Below are 11,363 nucleotides of genomic sequence, written 5' to 3' on the forward strand. Positions count from 1 at the left end.
TCTTAATACACACACATCCAAAAAGGGAAGCTTGTTTTGGACTTCCACTTCCATTGTGAGGCGGATGGAAGGAGAAATATTATTATTGTGATTCAAAAATTATTTAACTCAATGTCTCCATGAGAAAAAATAACAAAGGTATCATCCACATACCTTCACCAAATCTTCGTTTTTCGCTCAAATTCCTCCATAAATATATTGGCGAAAATAGGAGACAGTGGAGAACCCATTGCCATCCCCTCATCTTGACGATAAATTTTACCCTCTAACTCAAAATAATTGTATTGAGTGCATAGTTCTAACAGTTCCATAATTACTGGCACGGGAAGTTTACTTCTATCCGTTAATGTTTGGTCTTCTTTGAGGCTTGATTTAATAATTCCGAGAGTTTCTGGAACTGGTACATTTGTAAATAGACTTTCAACATCAAATCTTACTAGTTTCAGTCAACTTTAGAGATTTTGACTTTTCTACAAAGTCCCTGGAACTTTTGATGAAAGAGTCAGTTTTTCCTACCAATGGCGTTAAGATGTCCAAGAGGACATTAGACAATTCCCTGCAAGGTGAATCACGAGAACTAATGGTGGGCCGGAGAGGGATGGTAGGTTTGTTGAATTTGGAAAGGCCATACATATGGGGGATTTTGGAATCGTAAGGAGTTAATTTAAATCTAAATTTATCTAAAAAAAATTCGTTGTGTTTTCTTAAGGTGTTTGCTACTTTGCGTTCAAAGGAATCAGTCGGGTCTTTAATTAAAACTGTATATTTGGCAGTATTTAAAGTTTCCGCAATTATTATCTTTATACGCTACTGAGTCAAGTACAACAGTAGCGTTGCCTTTATCGGCAGGTAAGATTTTGACCGTGTCGTCTTTCCAAGGATCGACATGGAATTTTTCTCCTCTATTGTCAAATTGGGTTTTGTGGGAGGAATTTTCCTGAGTAAAATACTGGCCTCACAACGAAACCGGTCACCCTGTTCCTTAGATAACTGTGAAACAGCCGACTCGATTCCAGTTACGAAATCCAATGCCTTTTCCAATTTTTGTACCACAGAAAAGTTCAAACCCATGGATAAGACTGATATTTCCGCTTCATTGAGAACTTTTGAAGAGAGGTTGATTACATTTTTATTATTTGCATCCGTATTCACCTTGCCATCTTTAGGCAAATCACATTTTTGAGCCTAATTTTTTCAAGTTTGGAGATTTTCTTTTTCTTGTCTGTTTTAGAAACTTTTTAAAATCTATTTTGGATGCTTTCGAGAATGTTGTTGAATTCTGTACCGATCAGGGGTTTTAATTTAGTTTTTTTACACTCACTACTATTTTGGAGGAGGCATCTTTAACGATGATGATATGCAATTCTTTCTTTAAGTAAAGATTTAGAAGCAGAAGACAAAACTTTACTGGCTTTCCTGGTATGAAAAAGAGTTTTTAGAGTTAACTCTTATAGGCATAAAGTTTTAAACCTTACATTTATGCAACAAATTTAATGATTAATGTGTTTAGTTAACTTAATATACAAGCTCTCAAAGTCTTTAATTTGTTTACTGGTTCCGGGTCCGTACCGAGAATCAATTCTTTGTTTGAAGGTTGCTTTTTACGATGGAAGGATTGTGGAGGAAACATTATTTTTCCGGACATTTTCCATCGTTCAGTGAAACAATAAATCAGTAACACTACGTTTAAGATATTTGTAATAAACCAATGCGGAGTCACAATATGGTTTTAAGAAGTTCATCTCGCATGAACCAATAATAACGAAATAGCCCATTCCTGTCCCCCTTCCTTTTTATTTCCGCCATCTTGTTTTTGTCTTCCGTGACGATTACCGTTGGCTAGCGCCCTCTGGTCTGTCGTAGGTGGTTAGTAGACGAACGAAGACGTATTGTGACCTGTATTGCGTATTTTATTTTTAATGATTAGTGTTGGGTATAGTTTATTTATCAAGTGCATGTTTATAGAGTTAGCGAAGTTCACAAACAACATGGTGGTTGTGATTCCTGACCTAGGCGTGCCACAACGCTTTGGTAAGATTTGGTTATTTTAACCTAGTTTGTAATTTATTTATTTATTTATTTATTACAATGAACGGCAATACACCTTTTTACAATATTTGGTTTTACAAAATTACATCCACATCATAACTATAAATTAATCAGATCAACAAAACAGCTAAAACAATAACAAATTAACAGTAAACAACAAGAACAACAATGATCAATTAAATATATAATTTGCTACAGAATTCTACAGAAAATAATATTCTTAAGGGAAAACGTAAGTAGACTATGTATAAATGTAACAATAATAGAAGTAACAAGAATAATTTTTTATAACAGTGACATCTGGCTATGTAACAATAAACTAATGAAGCTCATGCAGTATATTGGCTGCCCTCCTCTTAAATGATGACAGGGGCATCCCAAAAAAATCCAGATCTGCAGAGACTGCATTTCCAATCCTCATCAATCTTGGAATAGCGCTGTGGTAAAGGTAGTTTGTCGAGAGATGATGGATGGTAAACAGCTGGAAATGTCTCGCCGACCGAGGAACGTGGAAATCAATCATTTGAAGTATCTCGGAACAATCAATGGTGTTATTAAGAATTTTGTAAAGGAACATCAAGTCAATGAGCGTTCTTCTTGATGAAAGAGTTGGTAAATTTAGACAACGCTCCATTGCTTGAATGTCAACCTCTATGTATCTGTATCCGAGCTTGACTCCAATCATCCTAATAAATCGTCTCTGCACAGCATCCAAGGATGAACAATGTCCAATCTGATGAGGAGACCATACAACAACTGAATACTCCATTATTGGTCGGACCAGAGCAACATAAAGAGTCTTGAGAGAAGAGGCAGACAATCCCTGCCTACAAATTCTATTGACAAGCCCAAGTGTTTTAAGAGCTTTTCCACATACATTTGATATATGAGCTCCAAAATCCAGATTTGCAGTCAGAAGAATGCCCAGATCTTTAACCTCCGTAACTCTTCTTAATGTGACATTTTGAAGTATATAGTTAAATTGATGAGTCTGTCTGGATTTTGAAAATGTTATCACCAGACATTTAGTAGGGTTTAAGTCCATGCCATTGAGTACACACCATTCCTCAATCTTCATGAGATCCTCTTGTAGACGAACCAGTTGTTGATATGATGCCACTTCCCCGAATAGTTTTACATCGTCAGCAAACAAAAGGAAATCTCCTTCAAGATTCATGCCAATATCGTTTACAAATAAAGTAAAGAGGAATGGTCCTAGATGGGACCCTTGAGGGACACCAGAAGGTACTACAATTTTCCTCGATAAGGCAGACTCATATTTTACTCGGAGAGTGCGGCCTATAAGATAACTGTGAAGCCAGGATAACAAAGATCCAGAGAGCCCAAGAGCTTCGACTTTCCTGACCAAGTGAGCATGGCTGATTCTATCGAAGGCCTTTGAAAAGTCTAGGTAAATGCAGTCCAGTTGCGTCCGGTTTTTAAAAGCGTTTAGAATGTTATTCATGAAGACAACTAAGTTAGTGGATGTTGATCTGCCCTTCTGGAAGCCATGTTGTTGCGGATTAATGACGTTCCTGAAGCTGAAGGCAAGTTTATCAAGGACCAGGCTTTCGAACACCTTAGCTAAACTAGACTGAATAACAACAGGCCTATAATTCTTTGCTAATGATTTGTCGTCCGACTTATGTATTGGTATGAGGTATTCAGCTTTCAAATTTGAAGGAAAGACTCCTCCGGCAAGCAGATAGTTAAAATAGATAGACATATGAGGCGCTAGTACTTCACTGCAAAACTTTAGAACAGCAGCAGGAATTTCATCTGGACCGGGACTCTTCGATATATTCAAGGATTTAAGTTTTAATTCGACTTCATTAGCAGATATGTGCATAGAGGAAAGATGAATGGTCTCCCCAAACTTGTAGACAGGCGCTGGTACGGTCTCCTTCCTATACACAGATGAAAAGAAGTCCGCAAAGAGATCCGCTACAGCTTGAGGTTCTTCAGCTTGTTCATCCCCAAACCTAAGACTTATTGGACTAGAAGTTGATGATCTGACTTCACGTAAGAGACTCCAAAACCTTTTAGGGTTACTTCTTAGACTGTCATCAGTTTCAGCAAGGTAATTTTGGTGGTTAGCTCTGGCCAATTTTTTACAATCGTTTCGAACCTTATTGAACCTATCATAAGTAGCCTCATTTAAAGAGCTCTTATAGTCCCTGTGAAGTATCTTCTTTTGGACGATAAGTTCTTTCAGTTCTTTGGAAAACCATTTAGGGAAGAGATCCGGTTCCTCTCTCTTCAAAGGGCAATTCTTAATAATTGTCTCCCTAAAATTATTACAGAAGTCAATAAAGTTATCTTCCACATCATCCAAAGGAGAAAATGATGGGTATGTTTGCCTTTGCACCCAATTAAATACTTCAGTCAAGTTACATTTCCGGAGATTATAAATTAAATTCCGACACTTTCTCTTAGTTTGGGGGCCAGTAGGAAGTTCAAAGACTAGAGCAGGGTGAGTGCATTCTTGATGCAACAAGGAATCTTCACAGTTCATTACTTCAATGTCATGCATTGATGAGAACACTAAATCAAGGATAACACCTCTGGCATTTGAAATATTGTTAATTTGCTTCATTATGTAATATCACGAATAATCAGAAAAACCCCAAGAACTTAACCATCTTTCATCAAAACGTTGACTGCATAGGCAATAAAATAGAACGTCTTAACCACTTTCTCCATTCAAATTCACCGGATATCGTCATTATCTCCGAACATGGCCAAAATTATGACTGCTGAATAATACACGTCTGAGTAATTATAGTTTACTCTCGGCCTTCTGTAGGAAAAACTTCAGGAAAGGCGGTGCGGCCATTTTAAAGCATAATGATATAGAATCCTCTTGCATCCCTTTGATCATAGAAGCTTCTGCAATCATTGTAAAGCTAATCAAAAAGACAAACTTATACATACTAGGCCTCTATCGTCCTCCAGCTGATGACAAGGAAACATTTGATCTTTCTCTGGAGAAACTTTCATCCATTATTGACTCTTGGGTAACCCTGAATAATATTACACTTATTATGAGCGACTTTAATTTCGACTGCCTGGTTGTTTCATTCAAAAGAAATCAACTAAAGGAACTTTAGACAACATTCAATGTCCACCGAATCGATCTTCCAACAAGGATTACCATGGAATCTTCATCATCGATCGATATATGCTGTGTAACGACCGATTTCATGAATGAAATTGATGTTCAAGTAATTGACAAGGCATTTCGGATCATGCCGGACAATTATGCAGCCTAAACTTAGACATATCTCAATAAGTGCCCTGCACATACTCTCGTAGAAGCCTTAACCTCAAAACCTGGACATCTTGAAGCTCCATTAATTTATCAAATCAAGATTGGGCAACAGTCTTGGAATGCAGATGTGTAGAAGATGCTTACAACAATTTCATCACGATTGTAACTTCAGCTCTCGATGCCGCCTGCCCCCAAAAAGCCTTTCGTGACAATAGGAGAAACTCTTTAAAGCACGTTTACGATGACGAAGCAAAAATAATGAAAGAAGATTACATTAGAGCTCGGGACCGATTTATTTTAAGTCTAAAAGAAGAAGACAAATTAATGTCAAATAACCTAAAGAAAGACTATGAGCTTAAGCTTAGGTCACTGAGACGTGAGTCCTTGATAAAATCCAAGGCGATCTGGAATGTGATCAATAGCGAAAGGAAGTCCAAACAACGAGAACCTGAGGACGTAACATACCTGATGGTAAGAGACATACTCAGAGTTATTGACATACTCAGACATACTCAGAGTTGTTGACTGTTACGCGGCCAACTCTAACCCATCTCAACTACTAGTTAGTAAAATGGATGAGCTACTCAATAAATTCTCCCTTCTCGCAACCAAGGATGAGGTTAAGGGTATTGCTGATGGGCTTCAGGATATAAAAACAGATATAAACAATTTGAGCGCCAAAATTAGCTACCTAGAGCCACGCATCGATAAACTCGAGAGTGATGTCAATGATTTAAAAGCCAAAGCTGCAGCTAAGGGAGAGGGCCGGGACATTCCAGTTGAGGATATCTTTGAGGAAATCAACGACAGACAGCGCCGCACACGTAACGTGATCGTACTCGGACTTAAGGAATGCGAATCATCTGTGCTGGCAGCTGCGAAGGAGCACGATAAGAGTCTTATCAATATCATCTTGGAACGTTGTGGTCTGGGAGCGTCCATGGGCCGGGCTAGATTTTTCAGACTTGGGAAAGCAACCAAAGATAAACCCCGAGCTATAAAGCTCTGCCTATCGTCTGAGAATGAGGCCGTTACACTCTTCAAAACCTTTGGCACCAAGAGAGACTCTGGAGATGAGTTGGATGGCGTTTCCCTGGCTCGTGATCGCACCTTGAAGGAAAGACAGCACCTCTCGGATCTGCGGGATACTCTGAAGTCCCGTATTGATTCCGGCGAGCCAGATTTAACCATCAAATATCTAAACGGCATCCCCAAGATTGTAAAAAATAACTAAGTACTTCCAACAGCAAAACTAGTTTGAACTTATACTTCCAAAATGTCAATGGAATTAGAACTAAGCTTCATACTTTGAAAAATGCTTTGGCGTGTAGTGTTTATGACGTTCTGTTGCTGTATGAAACTAACCTCTCCCCTGATGTGTCTACTTCTGAACTGCAATCGACCGACAGCTATACAATCTATCGAAAGGACAGAAACGCCCATTCAAGCAGCAAAACTTCTGGTGGTGGAGTAATGGTGGCAGTCAATAAAAGCATACATTCCCAAGAGATTATTTATGACTCGCCAATCGAGAGCCTTTTTATCTCTCTACCTGTTCATAAATTGATATTGAACTGTGTCTATATCCCTCCTGGGCAGCCTGCATCTACTTATGATACTTACTGCGGTTCAGTAGACGAAATTGTATCGTCTTCGCCGTCATCTTCTCTTATATTGGCGGGTGACTTCAACGTCCCCTCCTATGATATCCCCATCTCCGACCAAAACGCTGCGGACAGAACTAAAGGGGAGCTTCTTGAGAACCTTGTCGAGTTGCACTCCTTGGATCAGCTTAATCACATGCGGAACTTCAGACAAGTCACTTTGGATCTAATATTTAGCAGCATAAAATTTGTCTCCGTGGTTGCTGCTGATGATTGTCTGGTTCAGGCTGATCCCCACCATCCCCCTTTGGCCTTTTCCGTTCCAATTGGACGAAGGACTCTTCCTGCTAGATATTTCACCTGCCCCAACCTGTGCAAGTGTGACTTGAATGCTGCTTCTGAGATGCTTTCAGCGGAGGATCTCTCCTTCGTCTATGCTACAACCAACGTCCAAGACAGCTTCGGAGGATTGGTTTCATTGCTTGGTGATATTTGTGTTAAATGCAGCCCTCTTAAACGACTGGGAACCTCACCCTTCCCAAAATGGTTTTCCAGGGAGCTCATTAACCTGGTGATACAAAATAAGATTGCGCACAAACGTTATAAACTTACCTATCTACCTATTGACTACACTCGCTTCTGTATACTGCGTGAGGCTTGCAAGAACCTTAGTCGTAGATGCCGCATGGATTATCTGAGCCATATTGAAGATTCCATCGCGCACAATCCCAACAGCATTTGGAGTTTTGTCCGCACTTCTACTGAATCTCTCGGAGTCCCTTCTACTGTCACACTTAGTGGACGCACTTCATTGGACCTGCAGGATAAAGCAAATATGTTTTCAGAATTCTTTTCTTCTGTCTTCTCCCAGCCAGTAACTTCAGCTCCACACTTTGATTTCAACACACACTCTTCTTTGGCGGCTATATCTTTCTCTGCTTCGGAGGTCTTAGAGGTCTTGAGGAAACTTGATGTTATGAGGGGTGCTGGCCCTGACAACGTACCTCCATCATTTTTGTATCACTGCAAAGACATCTTAGTTCAACCCCTGACCACTCTATTTAACCTATCTCTACTGCATGGAATATTTCCTGAAATTCTTAAAGTGGGACACGTGGTTCCTATACTTAAGAGTGGTAGTTCCTCAGAAGTTGAAAACTATCGTCCCATTACCATTCTCTCTGCTGTTGGGAAGGTGTTTGAAGGGCTCGTACTGTCTCGTTTGAGACCATACTTGAAACCTCTAGTTTGTCCTAGTCAACACGGTTTTACCGCTTGCAAATCCACAGTAACCAATTTACTTCTGTTTGAAGAAAAAATACTATCCACCATGGGGTCTGGTAAACAGCTGGACGTGGCTTTTATTGACTTTGCCAAAACCTTTGACAAGGTTGACCACTACATTCTTGGACAAAAACTCAAAGCTTATGGCATTCACGGCCCACTCCTCTCCTGGCTGAGCGACTATCTGCTGCAACGGCGCTTGCTAGTAAGGCTTCCTGGTGCACTTTCTCAAGAATTCCATCAATCCTCGGGCGTCCCTCAGGGCTCCTTATTAGGCCCATATCTTTTCACTGTATTCATCAATGATATTACTTCGATACTGAAAGTGGATGCCCTGCTTTTTGCTGACGACGTCAAAATCTACACGGTGGTCTCCAGCCGGGACGACTCTGCACTGCTTCAGTCGAGTCTTGATGGTGTTCTGGATTGGTGTAGAACTAACAACATGAAGCTAAACTCGTCCAAATGCTCTGTAATGACCTTCAGTCGATTGCATCAACCTAGTATTTTTCAGTATTCACTGGATGGTCAACCTCTGGATAGAGTATTCAAAATTAAGGACTTGGGTGTTACCTTCTCTGCTGATCTTTCCTTCAATGACCATGTCGATGAGCTGTGCAGAAGAGCGTATAGGATGTTGGGATTCATCAACAGGTCTACTCGTGGAATGACAAGCTCTGCAGTCTTAAGGACTCTCTACTTATCCTTCGTTCGCCAGTTATTGGAATATGCGAGTCCTGTTTGGTCTCCCTACCAGCTGGGTCTTGTTGACAAACTGGAAGCGGTCCAAAGGAGATTCCTGAGACTGGTGGGACTGCGGCGAGGACTGCTGTTTAGAGACATTCCTGTTGCTGAGCTGCAGGCCGAGCTTCTTCTCCCAGATCTTCGGACCAGGCGCTGTGTGGCGGATGTCTTGTTGCTGATTCGGCTGATAAGGGGGGAGCTGGACTGCCCGTCGCTACTTTCGCGAGTGGATTTCCGTATACCATCGGGGACTCGTTCGAGGGAGTTGTTTGGGAGGCGCCAATATTCAAGAAACTATGACTTCCATGGTCCACTTGCAAGGATGATGAGGATTGGCAACCGTCACTGCGGCGGGTTGGATCTCTTCCACGACGGGGTTTCGACCATAAGGAGAGGAGTATTGACAGCCGCACAGCAGGACTCTACATGAAACGTCCTACCGTATCTATTCTTCATTTGTTATTATTTTTTGCATACGTACATATAGTATTTATTGATTGTTATTGTTTTTGTTACTATATATGCATTTTTATCGATTGTTATTATTCGTAGTATATTTTTCAAGTTGTTACATACTTTGCTCGTATTTATATCTGCATGTATTCGGTTGCTGGTATACTTATTATTTGCTTGTTATAGGTTTGATTTGTAAACATTGGTTTGTCTTTTATTTCTTGCATACGTACAGATAGTATTTATTAATTGTTTTTGTTTTTGTTACTATATATACATATTTATCGCTGTTATCATTCTTAGTATACTTTTCAAGTTGTTACATACTGCTTGTATTTATACTGCTTGCATGCTAGTATTCTGTTACTAGTATATTTAAGTATTTGCATGTTATAGATTTGATTTGTAAACATTGGTTTGCCGTTGGAATGAAATAAAGAAATAAAGAGTTGAAGATCCTATGGAGTTTGCTAATTGTTTCAATGTCCACTTCTCATCTGTAGCTGAGGAGACCCTTAAGATTATTCAAGACTGGAAACCCCGTAGTGAACAACATTCAGAACTTGATGTGGCAACCCCAATGACAGCGTTGATTCCTACCTTTGAGCAAGAATTGCTCAACACTATTAGTAGTCTAAATAGCAAGACTTCATCGGGCCTGGATGATTTCTCCTCCATTATGGTCAAGCACTGCCAAGAAGAATTGTTGACACCTCTGCTGTATATAGCCAATTTAAGTTTGTCTCAGGGCATTTTTCCGAGCAAGATGAAAGCGTCAAAAGTGATTCCATTACATAAGAAAGTTAGTAGACATGAGTTGGGAAATTATGGACCTATCTACTTAGTGTCTACCTTTTCTAAACTCATCGAGAAGATTGTCCTGATTAGAATCGCAAATCACCTGGAAAGCAACATGATCAGTCTAAATAGCCAACATGGCTTCCAAAAGTATAAGTCCACTGTCACAGCTCTAGTCGAGATGGTTGAACAGGTTGTGGATAAGCTCGAAGATGGGGAGAACATTACCAGTATATACCTTGATCTAAGTAAGGCTTTCGATTGCCTTAGCCACAGTCTTGCCTTGACAAAGCTTGAAGAACTTGGCTATCAGAGTGTTGCCTTAGAATGGTCCCAGAGCTATTTGACAGGCCGAACCCAACTTGTTGAACTGAAGAAGAAAGTTAATGGGAGAATTACTACATGCAGGTCACAACTGCTACCTATTACAAGGGGCGTACCCCAGGGGTCTGTTTTGGGGCCAGTAATATTCACTCTGTTTACATATGACCTTCCATCATACACTGTTCCATTCAGCAAATCAATCATGTACGCCGATGATACGGTGCTCGTTGCCTCAAGCAAAACCATAGAAGATATAGAAGTGAAATCCTACGTTGCACTTAACTTGGCCATTGAATATTGCTCCATGAATGACCTCGTCTTCAATGAAGAAAAAACCAAGCAAATGAATATGGGCAACAAGAGAGACGAGATCAAGGGGTGTCCAGGTCTTCAGGTCGTCGAAGCTACAAAACATCTTGGCTTAATTATAGACAACAGACTGCCATGGGTTGATCACGTGGACGAGCTGTGCAGAAGACTAAGCAGTGCTATATTCGCTCTGAGACGCATTAAATCTATTAGTACAGTAGAAGCCCTTAAAATCTCTTACCACTCGCTCTTCGAAAGTCACCACAGGTATGGGATCCAGCTTTGGGGAAGCACCTCTTCCATAACATCCAACGTGTGCTAGTCCTGCAAAAGAGAGCACTAAGAGTAATGGCTGGCCTGAACTGGAAGGAGAGCTGTCGAGAGCCTTTCAGAAAGTGGCGCATACTTACTGTGGTGAACATTTACCTGTTGGAGGTGATCTCGCTAGCCTGCATGAAAGGTCTTCTAAAAAATGAGGATGCTCACAATTACAACACCCGGCATGCTGGAGACTTTAACCTACCTAT

This window comes from Homalodisca vitripennis, chromosome 4 (assembly GCF_021130785.1).
Source record: "Homalodisca vitripennis isolate AUS2020 chromosome 4, UT_GWSS_2.1, whole genome shotgun sequence".
NCBI classification, from domain to species: Eukaryota; Metazoa; Arthropoda; class Insecta; order Hemiptera; family Cicadellidae; genus Homalodisca; species Homalodisca vitripennis.